Source organism: Chiloscyllium plagiosum, unplaced genomic scaffold (assembly GCF_037043375.1).
Source record: "Chiloscyllium plagiosum isolate Xiang-an unplaced genomic scaffold, Cpla_swu_hap1 HiC_scaffold_16, whole genome shotgun sequence".
NCBI lineage: Eukaryota > Metazoa > Chordata > Chondrichthyes > Orectolobiformes > Hemiscylliidae > Chiloscyllium > Chiloscyllium plagiosum.
The window spans coordinates 42,633,100-42,654,824 of NW_028270154.1; the positions used below are offsets into that span (position 1 = coordinate 42,633,100).

Below are 21,725 nucleotides of genomic sequence, written 5' to 3' on the forward strand. Positions count from 1 at the left end.
AAAATCGTGAGGGGCATTGATAAGGTGAATAGCCATGGTCTTTTCCTTAGGATACGGGAGGACAAAGCTTTAAGACGAGACGGACAAGATTTAAAAGGGACCTGATTTTAAAAAAAGATGTAAAGACAACATTTTCAAGCAGAGGGCGGTGCGGATACACAATAAGCTTCCAGAGGAACTGGTAATGGCGGGTGTAGTTACAACATTTAAAAGACATTTGGACAGGTACATTAATAGGAAAGGTGTAGAGGAATATCAGCTAAATGCAGGCAAATTCGATTAGTTGAGTTTAGGATATCTGGTTGGCATGGGTGAGATAGGCCAAAAGATCTCTTTCCACGCTGTATGATTCCATGACTCTATTCTATAGTCTTGTGGTATTTTGGATGAAGAACTTGCCGGGTTGATTATCTGCTGCTGTTGCAGGCTGGGTATCATGCTAAATTCTAGAAAAGTGTTGGAAATACTACTCAAGGAAGACAGATCTGTGAAGTGTTTGTGACATCGATTGACAACTTACATGCTTCATGGACTACTGAGCCCATTTTGATCATGTGCTTTATTTGTACCTGTCATATAAAGTATCACTTGTGGCTTCTGACCAACCACAATTTTCCTGTTCTTTCATGGCTAACCTTTGTTGATTCTGGGTTTTAGAATGTATGTGTTTACACAAAATAGCAGTTACTGTTTGATTTGTTTGACTCTTGTAAAGGAAAAATTATTTTGTTAAACTGTTGAATCATGTGGTTTCATACTTTCCATAAATCACAGGGATTTTGGATTTTATCCATAAAAATAGTTATTGGTCTTGACCAAGATTGTAATAGTACAGATTCAAATAAAGTCAGGCTCCTTTATTTTTGGGTTTGCTGAATTAAGCTATGGATCAATAATTTGTGAGATATTGATTTTGTTAGTTTCAACATTAATTAGAATCTATTTAATTCTATCAATGGTTTACAAATTTTCTTTTTTTGACTAAACTGTAATTTTAGTCTATGTCACTGAAATCATTAAATGAAGTGCTAGATTGAGATGGGTTACGAGAAAATAGATATGATTCTTAATTTAGAAAGAAATCAATAGGTAATTATTCTAAAACACAAACAAATTACTGGCGAAAATCAGCAGAGACTCATGATAAAGAGCCATTGGACTTGAAACATCAACTTTGATTTCTTCTCACAGATGCTGCCATTCCTGCCAAGTTTTTCCAATAATTTCTGTTTTTTTGTTTCTGATCTCCAACATCCTTACTGCTTTGTTTTGTTTTAGTACTTATTCTTAGCTGTGTGAATTGATTCATTGATAGTTTCTGATCCATTTTATGATCTAGACGATGAACAGTTCTTCCATTTGTGAAATATTTCGCTATTTTGTTTCAGAAGACATAAAATGAATTGTCACAGAAACTACAATTTCTTTCCTGTATTTTACCAATAAATGTTGCTAAAGTGAATGACTGTACTTTATAATTTCAAAACCACACTTGCTCTTAATCACACAGGTTTGTCTATTTCAGTTATATCAGTTCACAAAGTTTCTGAAAACTTTTTTTAAACAGGCAAGCATCAAAACAGAGGACATCCAGGGTTGATGTGCCTTATAATTAGGAATCCATATTTATAATCTTGAAATACGTCAGACTCGATCAAAGCTATATTCAGGTCTGAGGCTACCAGTTTCTAAGTATCTTTGATTATTCTGGAAAGTTCCGGTCAAAATTTGTGCAACATGTTATGGACCAGAGCAAACCCCTTTCTAATATAAGAAGGAGAAGGCTGAGACCCCAACTATTCTTATTTAAAGGAAAGTGTCAGGTGCTGTGTTCCCGATGCAATTTGATTGGTTATACTATTCGGCTTGAAGCAAAACATACTTTATTCTTCCTCTACAGTTAAAATACAAAAAAAAAAGAATTGGTCAAACTTTAACTCTATTGGAAAACTTAACAGAATAATGGATTCTTTAACTACTAAACAGCAACTGTTCCAATATAGTATAGTTTGACTATAATATCCCATAAACACACCTTTGGCAAAGGCAAAATCAGTAAAATAGATTGTTTCACACACAATGTGACTCCAGTCCTGGAGGATAAAACATCAAGACAATTCACATATCCCTACCTCACTACCCCATTCCCCCAAGCCCACCACCCCCTTTATCTGCAGCTCCCCTTACACCCGAAATGTTGACTCCTCCACCTCTTGATGCTGCCGGGTTTGCTGTGTTCTTCCACCCTCCTGCTTGTCCACCTTGGATTCCAGCATTTGCAGGTTTTTTTTTGTTTCTAACAAAGAGACAATTCTGGCTTAGAGAAAGAGAGAGAACTGAAACATTTTGCTGTAGCAGAGAGATGTATGGAAGTTTCAAAACCTCAATAACTTTTGAAAGTTGAACTAAAACCCTGGTTTCTTTGGGAGCCTGTCTCCATCCATTCATGCTGCTTCCATCATTCCAACTTTAAAAAAACTCAAGATCTCACAAACTGTTTATTTTATTGGCTTAAAACAGACCACTATTCACCTCTGTCTCAAAATCCACCTCTTAAAACCATAGTATCATCACAAACAAGTGAAGAAAAACAACTGTTTCAAACTGTTACTGCCTCAACATCCTTGGAAATCTTTTCTCCACCCTCTCGATTTTAAAAACATCCAGACGCCTTTTAAATATTGTAATTGTACCCATTTCCACCCCTGCTCCTCTACTGGTAGTCTTGATAGTGTAAACACGAACAGGTGCAGCAGCTGCATATTTGCCTCTGTCTTCTTCTACTTGCCAATACTGCACCAGTGGTAAAATCATCAGCTCTGATCGCTCTGTGTTTCTATTCATTGATTCAACCAGATCCAGACTCACTAGAAGTTTTAGTTTTTGATCTAGGTTCCAGTCTTAGTTTCCCTAGAAAATGGAAGTTTCCCTTTAAGGTCAGGTCTGTCTTAAAAGATGGAAGCTTTGAAACAATGGATCCCATCTCACTTAAACATTAGGCTGGTGTCTCAGGTCGATATGAACATGAAATAGCACACAAGTTGACAGCAACGTCTGTAATCTACGTCCCATGTCCTAAACCTGATGACAAGCTACTTTTAAAAATAGAGCTCACTTTGAGTTTGAGTTTACGTTGAATGCATTAAATCTGCTGACTGGTACAAAACCAAATGGAAAAAAACATTGAGGTCATAGACTGGGCCTCATGGAATATTGAAAAGATGTGTCCTTTTCAGAATTAGGAGAACATGGAAATTCCTACTTGCTGATATCTAACGCTCAGAATTAGCCTTCGAGGAAGCAGAGTTCTGTGTATGTGCTCGAGTCTGCATGCACCCACTTCCCAGATCAGTATGACCAGTTGTCGCACAACACGTTCCAGAGATGCCAGTCTGGGAAAGGTTATTGCAATATAACTGCAATTTAAAGTATAATAATAAATGTATTGCAGTTATTTTAGATGATATTATGTTAAACAAATGAAAATAAGAGTGGAATTTTCCACTTGAGCCTGATTCATGGCACTAGTCCACCACGGATCAATATGATCCACAGTCTTCCACTTTCACTTCATTAATTATGCTCCCGAGCTCTTTGCTACCCACTTCTTGCAACATTGTGTGCAAACAGAGGCAGAAGTGCTCATCAGTGCCAGGACCAGTTGACATTCACAATGTTGGTGTCAAACCTTGAGCCTTGCTGGACACCACTTCAGATGCTGCAAGCCAGGAATTGCCATTCATGCTGTGGTGCTTAACATTATGGCACAAAAGGGAAGCTTCCTCCCCGCTTCAGAAACAGGGTACTGGAGGTGCTGATGGACCTGGCAGTGAAGTCAAAGTATGGGCTTCTTCCATCTGGCCACACCAGGAGACTACGGGGCCAGATGCAGTCAGCGGAGACCCAGACTGCAGCACAGCTCAGTGGTGTGTCCTGGGTGAAGCAGGATGCTTAGCTCTTGGCAAGGGTGAAATGGAAGGTCAAAGGACAGGGGATTTAAAGCTGTTAATGAAGTGACTTACCTCACAATGGGACACTTGCACAGCATGATTACCATCAGCTAAGGACTAAGGCAAATTCTTCCTTTTATTTCTAAATGACAACTCTCTCCTGCCTATCATGGGAGTTAATATTGAGATCAATTTGTAGAGGATATGCCATATCCCATAATTTGCATCTCAGATTTTTATAGTTATCCAACACTCATGAATTAGCTGATATCACTGCCTTTAATCATCCATTTCATACATTCACCACCTTTAACTGCATTAATTTTCCTAACCTTCTATTTTTGGGGTTATGCTAGAATCTGTGACAATGTTAAACATATGTTTGCCTTGTTCACATTCTTCAGAATCTTAAAAACTTAAAGTGAGATCAACTTTGAGTCTTTTTCTTTCCTGTATGAACATTTTCAGCTTCTCTAGCTCAGTCACTTCTCATATCTCAGGCTACTATCAATTTTACTCACGTGCCTGAATATATTTTCTTTAATACAGTGATAATAACTGTTCACAGAACCCCTGGTGAGAATGAATTGGGACACTGTATAAACTTAGAATCATTTGCTAAAATTTATATTCTATTCCTCTGTCTATGAAGCCACAATATTATTTGTTCTCTTCACTGCTGCTGCAGATTGTGCTGACAATTTAAATAATCTAGCCACATTACTTTAAAATCCTTTCTCTATGTTATGGACCATGGAATGAGGCAATTTAATTTGTTATCTTCCTCTTCAGTTATCCTTTCTAAATCTCAACTGCTTTCACTCATTTGTCCATCATATATTCAGGTCCCTCTGTACTTCAATAGGATTGGCTCTTTAAAAGTCCAGTGTGGCAAATTTTGGAAACATTCCTGTTCCTTCCGTCAGGTTATTTTTCTACACTGTAAACAGTGATAGTCTTCAAAACAGTGACATCTCATCGCATGCTGATCCAGCTCTGTCTAACCAAATTTTGACTCATTTGAGAATCATACCCCTTTGTATTTTGCCTTGAAACTCTACAGACAAATCCCACATATGGTACTACATCCAAAAGACTTGCTGAAATCCAAGCAAATAGGTCTATTAGGAGTACATATCTGATTTTTTATTGCCTCAGAATACTTTAAAGTTTGAACAAAAGAATTGGACACATTGATCCTTTCTTTAATATGTAATAATTCTCTTAGAAATTACTTGTAAACATGAATGTGTTTTTTCCCCAAACAAAATAGAACTGGAGTCCACAAACAGAATTGAATACAGGTCTGGCAGCGTCTGTGGAGGGAAATCAGAGTTAATGTCTCGGGTCAAGTGACTCAACTCAAAACATTAACTCGGATTTCTCTCCACAAGTCCTGCCAGATCTGCTGAGCTTTTCCAGCATTTTCTGATTTTGTTTTTTTATTATTGAAGACAAGTGTTTTGATTTGATGCGATAACTTCACAGTAATGCAGACATTGCTATGCGTTTCCAGAGTTAGAGCCCAACCAAACTTTCATCAGTAACAGAGCAAACTTGATCGTCAGACAATGTCTTCTCACATCACTTTTATGAAGATGTGTTTTTATCAAATATTGATTTTTAATTCAGCAGCTGGAGACAAGAATTAAACTTTGACAAAGGTAGACTTTGTTCAGAGACTTCAATTCAAAGCTCAAAATGGTTAATCCTAATTTGCTAATACCCCAAATTCCAATCCCATTGAAATGAAACAGCAGGTCTGTACAACCCATGAAAAATTATGACCCCTCCAGACATTGCACTCAATCTTCCATCTTGCGCTACTAACAAGATATTTATGCAAATCACATGAAGTATTGAACTGGTGAAGATGAAACAGTGCAGGATAATTGTTCAGACAATTGGATCCCTGGTTAAATAGCAGGAGCTCTTGGTCCTGACTTAATCAAGTTACAGTTGGAAGTTTGAAATATATTTGAATTTCTGGCATATCTCGAGGGCTCACATGATCACACCAAAGCCTGGTTTCAAGTACATGCTTGAACAAGCAGTGAGAAGGTAAGTGGGTCCCTTCAACTACTCTTTCCCGCTCTTTCTACATAGCTTGCAAGTTGGGCCCTGTCTACTATTTTCTAACCTTCCTCCATATTTAGTGCGCATGATTTTAGCAAAAGAGCTCTACTCCGTAGGCATGTTACTAAGAGAGCAATCAATTCTGGTGCCTACATTTTAAAGTTGGAAGCATCAAGCCCTTTGAATTCATCCTGAAGCCAATGATGAACTACATAATTTTTCAACTTTCTTGTTGAATTCTATTGTGGTTCATCTATCCTCCTCTATTCTGTAATTTGTATTGTCTATGTGAAGTTCGAATCTGTTCATGGGACAGTCAGATTGCATTTTATATGACAGATTGGCTCAAGAATAAGAAAACAAAATTTTTTTGTTAGACTTCATAGACAAGAAAAACCTTTTTGAAACAAATACAAATCCTGCTGTGGTCAAATGAGGAGAAAAAAAAAAGGGGGAGCCATTTAACCCCTCCACACCTGGGGTTGTAACACCATCTCGATTTGTACTGCTTGGAACATGATTCCAGAGCATCATTGAACAGTGTGCTTAGATTGGACTGCCCAGTCACCTAGTTTATTTAAATGCATGTGAGAGCGATGTCTCTACATCCTTTCTCCATTGTATTTAAACTCCAATGGCTGTGAGAAGAACTTCTGAATTGTAGCGAGCCAGGGTTAATACAGGACTCAATTTAGATAATCTCTACGTAATAATGGCGACTATCCTGAACATGCTTAGTGGCTTTTGAGCTCTCTGAATTTGTGAAAGATACAATATTACTGCAAATTATTTCTGTGTACAATGCAGCTCTCCGACATTTTGTAGGAACAGCACTCATGTCACCAATTTCTGAAATAGAGATCATGAGCTCCAACCTGATTACTTCACTGAGACTGATAATGTGAAAAGCTCACTATAAGTAGGTCTTTCTGTCAGCAGCTATTTGCAACACCAAGCTGTTTGACAGTACAGTGATTTACAGGACTTTGACCTTCAGGAGCTGATGGCAATGGCAATGGTTCTAAAGAATTAAAATTGCAGCTTGACAGTGTTTGAAAATCATTGAAATAAATAATATCATTTAGCGGGGAATACTTACACTTTCTAATGAAATCAAAGGTTGAATCTTTTTGTGAGCTGTGTGTAGGTTTTTGGAGGTTTTGCTTTGGGAGACTTAAGCACAATTTCTCACTGTATCTTGCCAAGCTCGCTTCATTTACTTATCCCAACTCTTTGGCGTTTGTTATGTTCAATTCCAGCCTCATCTTACCACACACCATTCCTGGAGCAACTCACCACTGCCAGGATATCCCAGAATTGACCAGCATCACTTGTGCCCCCTTGATACATTTAAAAGCCTGTTGTGCACCAAAACAAGCACTGTTAGTATAGAATCCTGCATGGCTCCTGACATATCCCCTGGAAATAGGAAAAGGGGTAAATCAACACTCTGCTTTTTGGGTAAAGCAGTCTCCTGGTGGTCCTGTTGGTGGTGGTGTGAGAGATTTCCTCTTCCCCAGGGCCAGATCAGAAGTCAGATGATACCAATTTATATTATGTAATCACAAGCTTGTGATTTCAAATAAACCTGTTGGACTATAACTTGGCGTTGTGTGACTTCTGTCTAGATTAGAGTGGTGCTGGAAAAGCACAGCAGGTCAGGCAGCAATCGATGTTTTGGGCAAAAGCCCTTCATCAGGAATAGAGACAGGGTGCCTGCAGAATGGAGCGATAAATGAGAGGGGGGTGGGGGTGGGGAGAAAGTAGCATAGAGTAGAGACTCACAGATTCTTGTAGAGAGAGGAGGAAAACCTCTTCAAGGCAGGCATCCTTGCAAGAAGATTCGCAGCAGGGTTAAAATCAACTAGGTAAAAACAAGGACTGCAGATGCTTGAAACCAGAGTCTAGATTAGAGTGGTGCTGGAAAAGCACAGCAGGAAAGGCAGCATCCAAGGAGCAGGTTGGGTGACTTCTGACCTTGTCCACTCCAGTCAAACACCAGCATCTCCACATCATGTTCCCCAGGACCAGCAGAAGAGGGTGAGACACCAGACCCTGCCAGCCTGGTCCATGGTTACCAACTGGGTCAAAGCACTCTCAGCCACCTGAAGAATACTCAGCATCATAAAAAGAAGGTTAATGATCCTCTCCATTCTACCAGCCTAAGTGCCATCATCTTTTCTCCAATACTTCATGCTCACTCGATCTCTGCTCTTGTACCCAAAGCACAATAAGACTCATACTGTATCACTCTCACTATTGTCTGCATCATCTCTCTCACTCACTGCATGCTCTCTGCACTACCTACTCACTCACTCAGAGCACCTCCTCACCATTAGTAACAGCTACGCTTTCCATTTCCCACAATTTAAAAAAAAAACATTCTTCTATTATGGACATTGTTGGCTAGGCTGGCATTTATTGCCCATTCCTAATTGCCTAGGTGCATTTAAGAATTAATCATATTGCTGTGGGTCTGGAGTCACATGTAGGCCAGACCAGGTACTGATGGCAGATTTCCATCCCTAGGGACATTAATGAACCACATGGGTTCTTCTGACAATTGATAGTGGTTTCGTGGTTACTATTAAGCTTTTTGACCCGACTTTTATTGAACACAAATTTCACCGTCTGCCATGGTAAGATTCAAGTTCATGTCACAGAGCATTAACCTTGAGTTCTGGATTGCTAGTCCACTGGCATTACTGCTACATCATTAGCTCCCCTATAATACATGCCTCTCTCTCATTCTAGTTGAAAAATGTCCCACAACAGGACTGAAAATGTCAAACCAAGCAGGGGGCTGCCCATAATTTAGCTCCTCACTCCTTAAAAGGGCAGAATCCAACTTTGAGCACTCCAAGTAGTTGATTGGTCATTTGCAAACCCCTGAACTGGTATCGGATGCTGCCCTTGACTTATTGTACTGGGATCCTCTGCATGAATACAGAAGGACTACAAGCTCGTTTTCTTTGCCCAAGGGGAAAAGGAGTAAAAAGGAAAGGCAAGATAGGAATGCTGTGAGCATTCAGGTGGGCTCAGAATGAATGGGTCCTATGATAGCAAGTGAAGACAGAAATGTAGCCCAGTCCACCCTGTGAGCAGGGGGTGTGGATCTCTGAATGCACAGTTTCCTTGCTGCAGTATTAGAGTGAGAGTTACTAGCACAGCCCAATGTGCAGCATTAAAGTGCAGAAGAGTCCTTTAAGTTGATCAGTGAGAAGGTTCTTAGAGGTGGGCACACATTAGATGTCAGTGTCCATGGATATTGGGTACGTGCAGCCATTGGCCTTGGAGCATTTCCAGAGATAATGGGACAGGATGTACATGTATTTGGAAAGGCAAACACTGATTAGGGATAGTCAACATAGCTTTCTGTGTGGGAAATCATGTCTCACAAACTTGACTGAGTTTTTTGGAGAAGTAACAAAGAGGATTGATGAGGGCAGAGCGGTAGATGTGATCTATATGCTCTTCAGTAAGGCATTCATCAAGATTCCCCATGGGATTCCAGTTAGCAAGGTTAGATCTCATAGAATACAGGGAGAACTAGCCATTTGGATACAGAACTGGCTCAAAGATAGAAGACAGATGATGGTGGTGGAGGGTTGTTTTTCAGGCTGGAGGACTGTGACCAGTGGAATGCCACAAGGATCAGTGCTGTATCCACTACCTTTTGTCATTTATATAAATGATTTGGATGTGAGCATAAGAGGTACAGTTAGTAAGTTTGCAGATGACACCAAAATGGGAGGTGTAGTGGACAGCAAAGAGGTTACCTCTGATTACAATGGGATCTTGATCAGATGGTCCAAAGAGCTGAGGAGTGGCAGATGGAGTTTAATTTAGATAAATGCGAGGTGCTGCACTTTAGGAAAGCAAATCCTTTGCTGAACAAAGAGACCTTGGAATGCAGGCTCATAGCTCCTTGAAAATAGAGTCAAGAAATAGGTAGATAGGATAGTGAAGAAGGTGTTTGTATGCTTTCCTTTATTGGTAGAGTATTGAGTACAGGAGTTGGGTTACGCCACTTTTAGAATACTGTGTGCAATTCTGATCTCCTTCGCATCGGAATGATGTTGTGAAACTTGAAAGGGTTCAGAACAGATTTACAAGAATGTTGCCAGGGTTGGAGGATTTGAGGTATAGGGAGAGGCTGAAGAGGCTGGGGCTGTTTTTCCTGGAGTATCGGAGGCTGAGGAGTGACCTTATAGAGGTTTATAAAATCATGAGGGGCATGGATAGGGTAAATAGACAAGGTCTTTTCTCCGGGGTGCAGTAGTCCAGAACTAGAGGGCATAGGTTTAGGGTGAGAGGGGAAAGATATAAAAGATACCTAAGGGGCAACTGCTTCACGCAGAAGGTGGTACGTGTGTGGAATGAGCTGCCAGAGAAAGTGGTGGAGGCTAGTACAATTGCATTATTTAAAAGGCATCTGGATGAATATATAAATAGGAAGGGTTTAGAGGGATATGGGCCGGTGCTGGCAGGTGGGACTAGATTAAGTTGGGATATCTGGTTGGACTGAAGGGTCAGTTTCGGTGCTGTACGTCTCTATGACTCTATGATGTCCAGGTGGTTCTGAGCAAGTAGCAGCTGAAGTCATCAAATACCCAGTTTGGTTTCCATGTCAAGATTTCTCGTTGTCTAGCATGTTTGACAGGTTTGGTAAGATAGAAAGCTGAATGCTAAGGAGGTGTGTTGGGACATTGAAAAGGGTTTTAACATGCAAAAATCACCATTACGTGGTAACTTGCTGCTGTCTAGGGTGAAGCTCACTGTACCATTTATCAAAAGTACAAAAGATATAACAAGGTGCTTGTGATATTGGGATTGGCCTTGCTGGACTTCTTATTTGATTCTGACATATAATTTGGTATAGTCTACGTCACTCAGAACTCACTCCCTGAAGCTTCCACCCCAAGAACACAAAAATATAATTGACGCATGCAAACAAAACGGAAACAGCCAATCCATCTCTGAGGCTGAATACTATTACATTGTGCAAAGATAACAACTCTATACTTCAGTCATAGCCTACAATAGCTTCTCAATAAAACTACGTTCTTTCTTCATCAGTAACCACACTGAAATTTAGAAGAAGGCAATCCCTTTGCCAGCACATTGTTTGAATAGATTTGAATTGTTTAAAATAAATTAGAAATTTCAAAATTATAGTTAATAATGCTCTCATTCAAAATAAGCAGCGATTGTTTCAGAATGTGGCAATTGCAAGGTTTCAAATTGTTGATGTTACTCTCTAGGCTCATTCAAGTGAATCAATAAGAGCTGTGATGCATAAATATGGAAATCTTACAAATAAAAATTACATGAATAATTATTACACATGTATTGTATTATGTCACAAATTAATAATGCGGTTTGGAGACCAACTGCAAACGTTTACTAATCAGAACAAGACAGAATTTGCATATACTAGAAAATTGAGTATCAACAGCATTCCACTGCACCTGCTGAGATACAAACAGAAGTCTAATTTTGGAATGGATCCAAGATCATGACAGTGAAGCAGAGTATTGTGTTAAAAATATCTTCTTTTCTTCTATACCATCTGCCACTATTAGCACAGAGATAATGAAATTGTAACAATTTTACATTGTTAACACATCTTTAAGAATGCACAATAAACCTCAACTCATTAATATTACAGGCAGAGAACACATTTATTTGGCAATTTCTCACTTAGAACTGATATAATGTGGTACCTTTTCACTGCAATTTGCCCTCACCTAATAACACATGGGTTTCGGCTAATGATTGCGATTAAAGACACAACAGTTTACTTATACTATTAAAATGCTGAGAAGCACTGCCCTTTGATGTGAAGGGCAGTGTTTGTCGCTGGCCACCCGGGTGTTTTCCTATCTTCCTGGTGGTGGAAATTGAATAAAGATTGGTGCACTTTGTGTCTTTCACTGTGTCTCACACCTGCACACACACACCATGGGTGCTGGGGGAAAAAATAAGCACTACTGCACTTAGGTGGTAGTGTGGGGGTTAAAATAAAAATAAAATTAAAAAAAAAAAACAAAAAGAAAAAAAAATAAAAAAAAATAAACAGAAGCGTTAAGCACTACCGCACTTAGGTGGTAGTGTGGGGGTTAAATTTAAAAAAAGAAAAAAAAAAAAAAAAGAATAAAGAGGGGAATTTCATTGCATTCTGCAAAGTAACTTTGCAGTATGAAAGAGAGTTTCTATGAGAAGGCTGCACAAAAAATAAAAAAAAAATAAATAAAAAAAAAAATAAGAATAAAGAGGGGAATTTCATTGCATTCTGCAAAAAAAAAAAAAAAAAAAATTAAAATGCTGAGATTGCCATGCTAACATATCAGACCTAGAGAGGTCATCTCTGCTCAGGGTTTAAATCATGATTCAGTCAGATAAGACATGGTTGTTTGTAAATACGTTAGTGGAAAATCAATCCTTGGAGAGGGCATTTTGGTAATAGTAATTAAAGCAAATGCATTATGTTTGTGAACTACTTGATAAACTAACCTGTCACTTAATTGGAGGAGTCGAGAGTGTGGTGCTGGAAAAGCACAGCCAGTCAGGCAAGCAGCAGGAGCAGGAGAATCAATGTTTCGGGCATAAGCCCTTCATCAGGAATGAGGCTTAACAGCTGGGGTGAGGCGCTGAGAGATAAATGGGAGGGGGGTGGGGCCGGGGGGAAGGTAGCTGAGAATGCAATAGGTATATGAAGGTGGGGGAGAAGGTGATAGGTTGGAAAGGAGGGTGGAGCGGATAGATGGGAATGACGATGGACAGGCCAAGTTGGAGGTTGCCAAGTTGGAGGTTTGGGACTGGGATAAGGTGGGGGAAGGGGAAATGAGGAAACTGATGATATCCACATTAATACTGTGGGGTTGCAGGGTCCCAAGGCGGAAGATGAGAGGTTCTTCCTCCAGGCATAGGGGGCATAGGGTTTGGCAATGGAGGAGGCCCAGGACCTGCATGTCCTTGGTGGAATAGGAGGGAGAGTTGAAGTGTTCAGCCACGGGGCGGTGGGGTTGGTTGGTGCAGGTGTACCAGAGATGTTTTCTAAAACGATCCACAAGTTGGCATCCTGTCTCCCCAAAGTAGCGGAGACCACATTGGGTGCAACAGATACAGTAGATAACAGATTTTGCACTTCCTGTGGTGGCAAAGGAAGGTGCCAGGAGTGGGGTGAGGAATGGGTGGGGGGGGTGGGGGGGGGTGATCTGACAAGGCTTCTGCCCGAAATGTCAGTTCTCCTGCTCCTCAGATGTTGCCTGACCGGCTGTCCTTTTCTAGCACCATGCTCTCAACTCTGATCTCCAGCATCTGCAGTCCTACTTAATTTGAGGAGAATGCTTACTAAACTCCTGAAAGAAAAAGCTGCAATACACCCACTCCCATCAACAAAGAAGAACAATACAGCATAAGGACAGGCCCTTCAGCCCTCCAAGCCTGTGTTGACATGTTTTGCCCTTCCTTATTAAAACTGTCTTTACTTACAGGATCTGTATCCCTCCATTCCCTTCCTATTCATATATTTGTCCAAATGCTTCTTGATTGCTGCTCTTGTGTCTGTTTCCACCACCTTCTTTGGTAGCACGTTTCAGGCACTCACCATTCTTTTTGTGAAAAACCCGCCTCGTACATTTTTTTTAATATCCCCCCACAACTTGAACCTGCGCCCCTAGTAATTGACCCCTTCCACCCAAGGAAAAAGCCTCACACTTTCCACTTTATCTCTGCTATTCTCAATTAATAACCTTCAATCAGTCAACTGTCAACCTCCTGCATTCCAGTGAAAACAAACTCAGTCTCTCCAACCTTTCTTCAAAGCTAAAATCCACCATACCAGGCAACATCCTGATAAACCTTTTCTGTACCTTCTCCAAAGCATCCACATCCTTCTGGTAGTGTGGTGATCAAAACTGTATGAAATAGTGAGTTTTGAGAAGATTTGTAGATCAGGTTGAGGTTTTGGATGTAGGTTTGCTCGCTGAGCTGGAAGGTTCATTTCCAGCTATTTCATTACCCTACTAGATAACATCTTTAGTGTACCTCAGGCAAAGCAATGCTGAACATTCCTGCTTTCTATTTATATGTTTGGGTTTCTTTGGGTTGGTGATGTCATTTCCTGTGGTGATGTTATTTCCTGTGGTGAAGTCACTTCCTGTTCCCTTTCTCAGGGGATGGTAGTTGGGGTCTAACTCGATGTGTTTGTTGATAGAGTTGCAGTTAGAATGCCATGCTACTAAGAATTCTCGTGCTTGTATTTGTTTGGCTTGTCCTGGGATGGATGTGTTGTCCCAGTTGAAGTGGTGTCCTTCCTCAGCCATATGTGAGGAGACTAGTGAGAGAGGGTCATGTCTTTTTGTGGCTAGTTGGTGTTCATGTATCCTGTTGACTAGGTTTCTGCCTGTTTGTCCAATGTAGTGTTTGTTACAGTTCTTGCAAGGTATTTTGTAAATGATGTTAGTTTTTCTCATTGTCTGTATAGGGTCTTTCAAGTTCATTAGCTGCTGTTTTAGTGTGTTGGTGTGTTTGTGGGCTACCATGATGCCAAGGGGTCTGAGTAGTCTGGCAGTCATTTCCAAGATGTCTTTGATGTAGTAGAGTAACGAAACGTCCGGAAAATAACCTTGCAGCTCAGCGAGCAAACATACATCCACTGTATGAAATATTCCAAATGTTGCCTAACTAAAGTCCAATAAAGCTGCAGCATAACTTGTTTATCTTATGCTCAATGCCCCTTCCGATGAAGGCATACATGTCATAGGTCTTTTTTGCTACCTTGTGGGCGGCACGGTGGCACAGTGGTTAGCACTGCTGCCTCACCTCGCCAGAGACCCAGGTTCAATTCCCGCCTCAGGCGACTGACTGTGTGGAGTTTGCACGTTCTCCCCGTGTCTGCGTGGGTTTCCTCCGGGTGCTCCGGTTTCCTCCCACAGTCCAAAGATGTGCAGGGTCAGGTGAATTGGCCATATTAAATTGCCCATAGTGTTAGGTAAGAGGTAAATGTAGGGGTGTGGGTGGGTTTCGCTTCGGCAGGTCTTGTTGGGCCGAAGGGCCTGTTTCCACACTGTAATCTAATCTAAATAATCTAATCTTATCTACCTGCGCTGCCACTTTCAGTGATCTGTGGACCTACACACCCAGATCTCTCTGTATATCAGTACTCTGAAGGGTTCTGCCATGCACTATATAATTTCCAACTGTACTTGACCTTCCAAAATGCATCCCCTCACATTTGTCCAGATGAAACTCCACCTACTTTTTTCTGCCCATACCTTCAACAGATCCATTTCCTGCTGTATTCTCTGACAATCCTCCTCACTATCTGCAACTCCACCAATCTTTGTATTATCTGCAAACTTACTAATTAGACCAGCTACCTTTTCCTCCAAATCATTTATACAGATCATGAACAGCAGAGGTCCCAGCACTGATCTCTGTGGAACACCATTAGTCACAGCCCTCCATTCCGAAAAGAATCCTTCAGCCGCTTCCTTCTGTGATTGAGCAAGTTATGTATCCATCTTGCGAGCTCTTGATACCACGTGACTCCACTTTTTGCACTAGTCTGCCTTCCCCATACAAAACCATGCTGTTTTTTGTTAATAAATCCATTTACGTTGAAATGTTTATAGATCAAGTCTGTGAGAATCTTTTCCAATAATTTCCCTATCAGCAACATGAGGCTCACAGGCCTATAATTTCTGGATTATCCCTGCCATGCTTCTAAACAATAAGACATTAGCCATTCTCCAGTCCTCTGGGACTTCGCCTGTAGCCAAAAAGGATATATAGTTGTCTGTCAATGCTCCAGCAATTGGTTCTCTTGCCTCCCTCAATATTCTGGCATATATCCTGGGGACCTAACTACTTTGGTACATTTTAAGATGCACAACCACCTCTTTCTTTTTAATACCAACTGGCTTAGAAATTCGAAAGTCTCTTCCCTGAGATCATCTTCCACCAATTCATTCTCTTTGCTGAATACTGACACAGAGTATTCATTTAGGATCTCACCTACCTCTTGTGGCCCTACACATAGATTCCTCTTTTGTCCTTGAGTGGGCCAACCCTTTCCCTGGCCTCCCTCTTGCTTTTTACACAAAAAAAAGCCTTGGGACTCTCCTTAATCCTGTTTGTTAATGACTTTTCATGATTACTCTTAGCCCTTCTAATTCCTTGTTAAATTCTTTCCTACTTTCTTTATATATTTCAAGTGCTTCATCAGTTCCCATCCTCCTAGACTTTACATATGCTTCCTCTTTCTTTTTGACCAAGATCATAAAATCCCTGGTCAACCAAGGTTCATGTAACTTGCCATACCTATCCTTCATTCTCGCAGGAATGTGCCACACCTGAACTCTTATCAACTGTTGTTTGAAATACACTCACATCTCCAATTTGGATTCCCTTCAAAATTCTCCAGTTCCTGCCTAATATTGTTGCAGTTCACCTTCCCCCTAATTTAACACCTTCACCCGAGGATTGCTCTTATCCCTATCCACGAGCATCTTAAAACTCTCAGTATCATGGTCACTTTTCCCAAAATGCTTCCTCAATGAAACTTCACTTACCTGGCTGGGCTCATTTCCCAAAACCAGGTCCACTATAACCCTTTCTCTGGTTGGACTGTTTACATATTGTGTCAAGAAATCTTCCTGAATAGTCCTTATAAATCCAAGCTCTTAGCACAAAGTCAGTCCCAGTCAATATAGGGGAAGTTAAGATCATCCATTTCAACAACCCTGATGTTTTTACATCTTTAACTGATGAAGTAGCGTGACTGGGGAGAAACTTGCAATTGAACAGTTACTAACCAGTCAAAGACTAGCTCAATGAAACATACAATTCATGTAGGCTGGAAATATTTAAAAGGGATTGTAACTCTTCACAAGCTAAGCTTTGGACAGAAAATGCTCTTTGAGAAGAGTGATGGAAAGGAGCTTGCAAGAGACACTAACAAAGAATAAATATGGTCAGCTACACTAAAGAATGGCAAATGTGAAACTGATGATGAAAATTTCAACATGCCCCTATACTTGTACTCAGCTTTAAGAAAGCTATCGGGAGGGCTCTTGTGATGAGGTGGTAATGCTCTAACTCTGAGCCAGGTGGCCTGGGTTCAAGTCCGACCTGCCACACAGGTGTGTCATAATGTCTCTTAGCAGGTTGATTAGAAAAAATAAAGCAGAACAATAAACAAAGGCATTTTTTTCAGAACAGGAGAGAAATGTCCAAATACAAACAAAAATACTTGGAAAATGTAAATTTGTAGTGAGTGAAGTGCAGTATTTAGTACATGTCTAATAGACTGACAAAGAGTTTCGTTGGTCGAGGGGTATGATTCTCACTTTGGGGGCTATACATTGGCAGACATGTGAGAGGTCCCAGGTTCAAATCCCAGGTGAGCCCTGATTGCTTACCTTCATTTTTAGGGGCAGCGTGATGGCTCAGTGGTTAGCATGCTACCTCACAGTGCCAGGTACCTGGGCTTGATTCTAGACTCGGACTACTGTCTATGTGGAGTTTGCACATTCTCCCCATATCTGTGTGACTTTCTGTCGGGTGCTCCAGTTTCCTCTCTCAGTCCAAAGATGTGCAGGTTAGGTGGATTGGCCATAGTGTTACCCATAGTGTTCAGGGATGTGTGGGTTAGTTGCATTAGCCATGTGAAATGTAGGGTTACAGGGATAGAGGAGGGTGGGTCTGGGTGGGATGCCCTTCAGAGGGCTGGTGTGAACTTGTTGGACTGAATTGCCTGTTTCCACCCTGGGGGGATTCGATAAAAAGAATGTTATTAGACAATCTTCATTACATATATATTTAAAGGGACTTATAGACTACCTACATTGTTTATTATGTTAACTTGTTTTGAGTGTTATACACATTATGGTTTTCTTTCAACACTCAGCGAGCTGTTTAGTAGCCATGCAGTCTATTCCATCAGTAACCATAAGTGTGAGTAATCAAATTATGATTGATTTTAAATTATGATCCACAATCCAGGAGATGTGAAGTGCTTATCCAGAAACATGTCTAATAGAAACATGCAACATTAAGAATAAATTTATATATATGATACAAATCAAATAGCACACAGCACTATGCTATGTACTCAGCGAGCTGAGCAAATTCCATCAGCTATGTTGTAGGAACAAGGAATAATGTACAACTCATACTTTTCAGGACAGAGAAAAAGTGTCTTGCATAGAAATTGACAAAGCTGATTTCAACTCAAAGACAAGTTACTCCAAACTTAAATGCTTACATCATTTCTCCCCAGTATGGCAGAATTTCCTTTCTTGTCTGTGAAAACACCAAAGCAATTTGTTTATTTAGAGTCATAGAGGTGTGCAGCACAGAAATAGAATCTTCAGTCCAACTCATCCATGCTGACCAGATATCCTAAATAAATCTAGTCCCACTTATTAGCACTTGAACCATATCCCTCTAAACCCTTCCTATTCATATACCTATCCAGATGCCTTTTAAATGTTGTAATTGTACCAGCCTCCACCACTTCCTCTGGCAGTTCATTCTATATATGCACCACCCTCTGTGTGAAAATGTTGCCACTTATGTCCCTTTTAAATCTTTCCCCTCTCACCTTAAAGCTGTGTCCTCTAGTTTTGGACTCCCCCAACTTTGGGAAAAGACCTTGTCTATTTACCCTATCCATGGTCCTCATGATTTTAAAAACCTCTCTGAGGTTATCCTTCAACCTTCACCGCTCCAGGGAAAATAGCCCCTGCCTATTCAGCTTCTGCCTTTAGCTTAAACCCTACAAACCTGGCAACATCTTTGCAAATCTTTTCTGAACCCCTTCAAGTTTCACAACATCTTTCCTACAGCAGGGAGACCAGAATTGCATGCAGTATTCTAAAAGTGGCTTAACCAATGTCCTGTATGGCTGCTGCATGACCTCCCAACTCCTATACTCAATGCACCAAAGGGCAGCACGGTGGCGCAGTGGTTAGCACTGCTGTCTCACAGTACCAGGGACCTAGGTTCAATTCCAGCCTTGGGTGACTGTCTGTGTGGAGTTTGCACATTTTCCCTGTGTCTGCGTGCAGGTGCTCTGGTTTCCTCCCACAGTCCAAAGATGTGCAGGTCGGGTGAATTGGCCATGCTAAATTGCCCATAGTGTTAGGTGCATTAGTCAGAGGGAAATGGGTCTGGGTGGGTTACTCTTTGGAGGGCTGGTTGGGCCGAAGGGCCTGTTTCCACACTGTAAGGAATCTAATCAATAAAGGAAAGCATGCCAAATGCCGCTTTCACTATCTTATCTACCTGCGACTTCACTTCAAGGAACTATGAATCTGCATTCCAGAATTTATTTGTTCAGCAACACTCTCCAGGACCTCATCATTGAATGTATAAGTCCTGCTCTGATTTGCCTTTCCAAAATGCAGCACTTCACATTTATTTAAATTAAATTCCATCTGCCACTCCTCAGCCCATTATCCCATCTGATCAAGATCCCACTGTAGTCTGAGGTAACCTTCTTTGCTATCCATTACACCTCCAATTTTGGTGTCATCTGCAAACTTACTAACCATGCCTCCTATGTTCTCATCCAAATCAGTTTTATAAATAGTGAAAAGCAGTAGACCCAGCACCGATCCTTGTGGCATACCGCTGGTCATAGGCCTCCAGTCTGAAAAGCTACCACCCTCTGCCTTCTTTCTTTGAGGCAATTCTATTTCTAAATGGTTAGTTCTCTTTCTATTCTATGTGATCTAACCTTGCTAACCAGTCTACCGTATGGAACATTGTCAAACACCCTACTGACATCTATATAGATCATGTCCACCACTCTGCCCTCATCAATCCTCTTTGTTACTCCTTTAAAAACTCAGTTTAGTGACTCATGATTTCCCATGCACTAAGCCATGTTGACTATCCCTAATCAGTCCTTGCCCTTCCAAATACATGTAAATTTTGTCCCTCAGGATTCCTTTCAACAACTTACCTACCACTGATGTCAGGTTTACTGGTCTGTCGTTCCCTGGGTTTTCTTTACCACCTTTCTTTAATTGCGGCACCACATTAGTCAACCTCCAGTCACCTCGCCTGTGACTATCAACGATACAAGTATCTCAGCAAGGGGCCCAGCAATCACTTCCCTAAGTTCCCACAGGCTTCTAGGGTACACCTGATCAGGTCCCTGGGATTTATCCACTTTTATGCATTTTAAGCCATCCAGCATCTCCTCCTCTGTAATATAGACATTTTTCAAGATGTCGCTATTTATTTCCTCAAGTTCTGTAGCTTCCATATCCTCCTGAACAGTAAACACTGATACAAAACACTTGTTTAGTATCTCCCTTATCTCCTGTGACTTCATACATAAGTGGCTTTGCTGATCTTTAAAGATCCTATTCTGTCCATAGTTACTCTTTTGTCCATAATATATTTGCAGAATCCCTTTGGATTCTCCTTAACCCTATCTGCTAAAGCTATCTCATGTCCCCTTTTTCTCTCCTGGTTTTCCTTTTATGCATAATCCTACTGCCTTTATACTCTTCTAAGGATTCACTTATCCCTGCTTGTCTGTATCTGACATATGTTTCCTTGTTTCTCTTGATCAAACCCTCTATTTCCCTAGTCATCCAGCATTCCCTTTACCTACCAGTCTTTCCTTTCACCCTGACAAGAATATACTGTCTCTGTGGGACTCTCGTTATCTCATCTTTGAAGGCTTCCCATTTGCCAGCCGTCCATTTACCTGCAAGTATCCACCCCATCAACTTTTGAAAGTTCTTGCCTAATACTGTTAAAATTGACTTTCCTCCAATTTAGAACTTTAACTTTTAGATCCTTTTCTATCACTCTTTTAAAACTAATAGAATTATGGCCCCAAAGTGCTCACCCACTGTCACCTCTGTCACCTGCCCTGCCTTATTTCCCAAGAGTAGGTCAAAAGTTTTGCACATACTGAATCAGAACATTTTCTTGTGCACACTTAACAAAATCCTCTCCATCCAAGCCCTTAACACTATAGCAGTTCTCGTTTGCAGTTAGAAAGTTACAATCCCCTATCATTACCATCCTATTATTCTTACAGATAACTGAGATGTCCTTACAAATTTACTTTTCAATTTCCCATTTACTCTTGGAGGGTCTATATTATATTCCCAATATGGTGATCATCCTTTTCTTATTTCTCAGTTCCACCCGATTACTTCATTGAATGTACTCCCTGGAATATCCTCCTTAAGTGCAGCTGTAATATTATTCCTAATCAAAAACACTACCCCTCCATCTCTCTTGCTTCCCTTCCTATCCTTTCTATAGCATCTATACCCTGAAACATTAAGCTGCCAGTCCTGCCCATCCCTGAGCCTGTCTCTGTAATTGCTTTGATAGCCCTGTCCCATGTTCCCAACCGTCCCTTACCTGTTAGGCCATTTGCATTGAAATAAATGCAGTTTAATTTATCGTTCCTGCCTCATTCTTTGCTTTGTTCCTGCCTGCCCTGACTGCTTAACTTGCTCCTTTTCCCACCTGTACCAGTCGCAGACTGATCCCTTTCCTCACTATCTCCCTCAGTCCTAACGCAACACACTCCCACCCTCCCATTACTAGTTTAAGTCCTCCAGAGCAGCTCCAGCAAATCTCCCGAATAGACAAGCAGGAGGCAGGAAGAACACAGTAAGCCAGTCCACCTCAGGAAGTGGAGAAATCAAAGTT

At 40.9% G+C, this 21,725-nt stretch overlaps 1 protein-coding gene across 2 annotated transcripts in view; it reads right to left on the reverse strand.

Moving 5' to 3' along the window:
* LOC122556640 (ras-GEF domain-containing family member 1C-like) overlaps positions 1 to 21,725 on the reverse strand; it is a 237,115-nt gene that overhangs the window by 191,735 nt on the left and 23,655 nt on the right. The window lies entirely within an intron of this gene.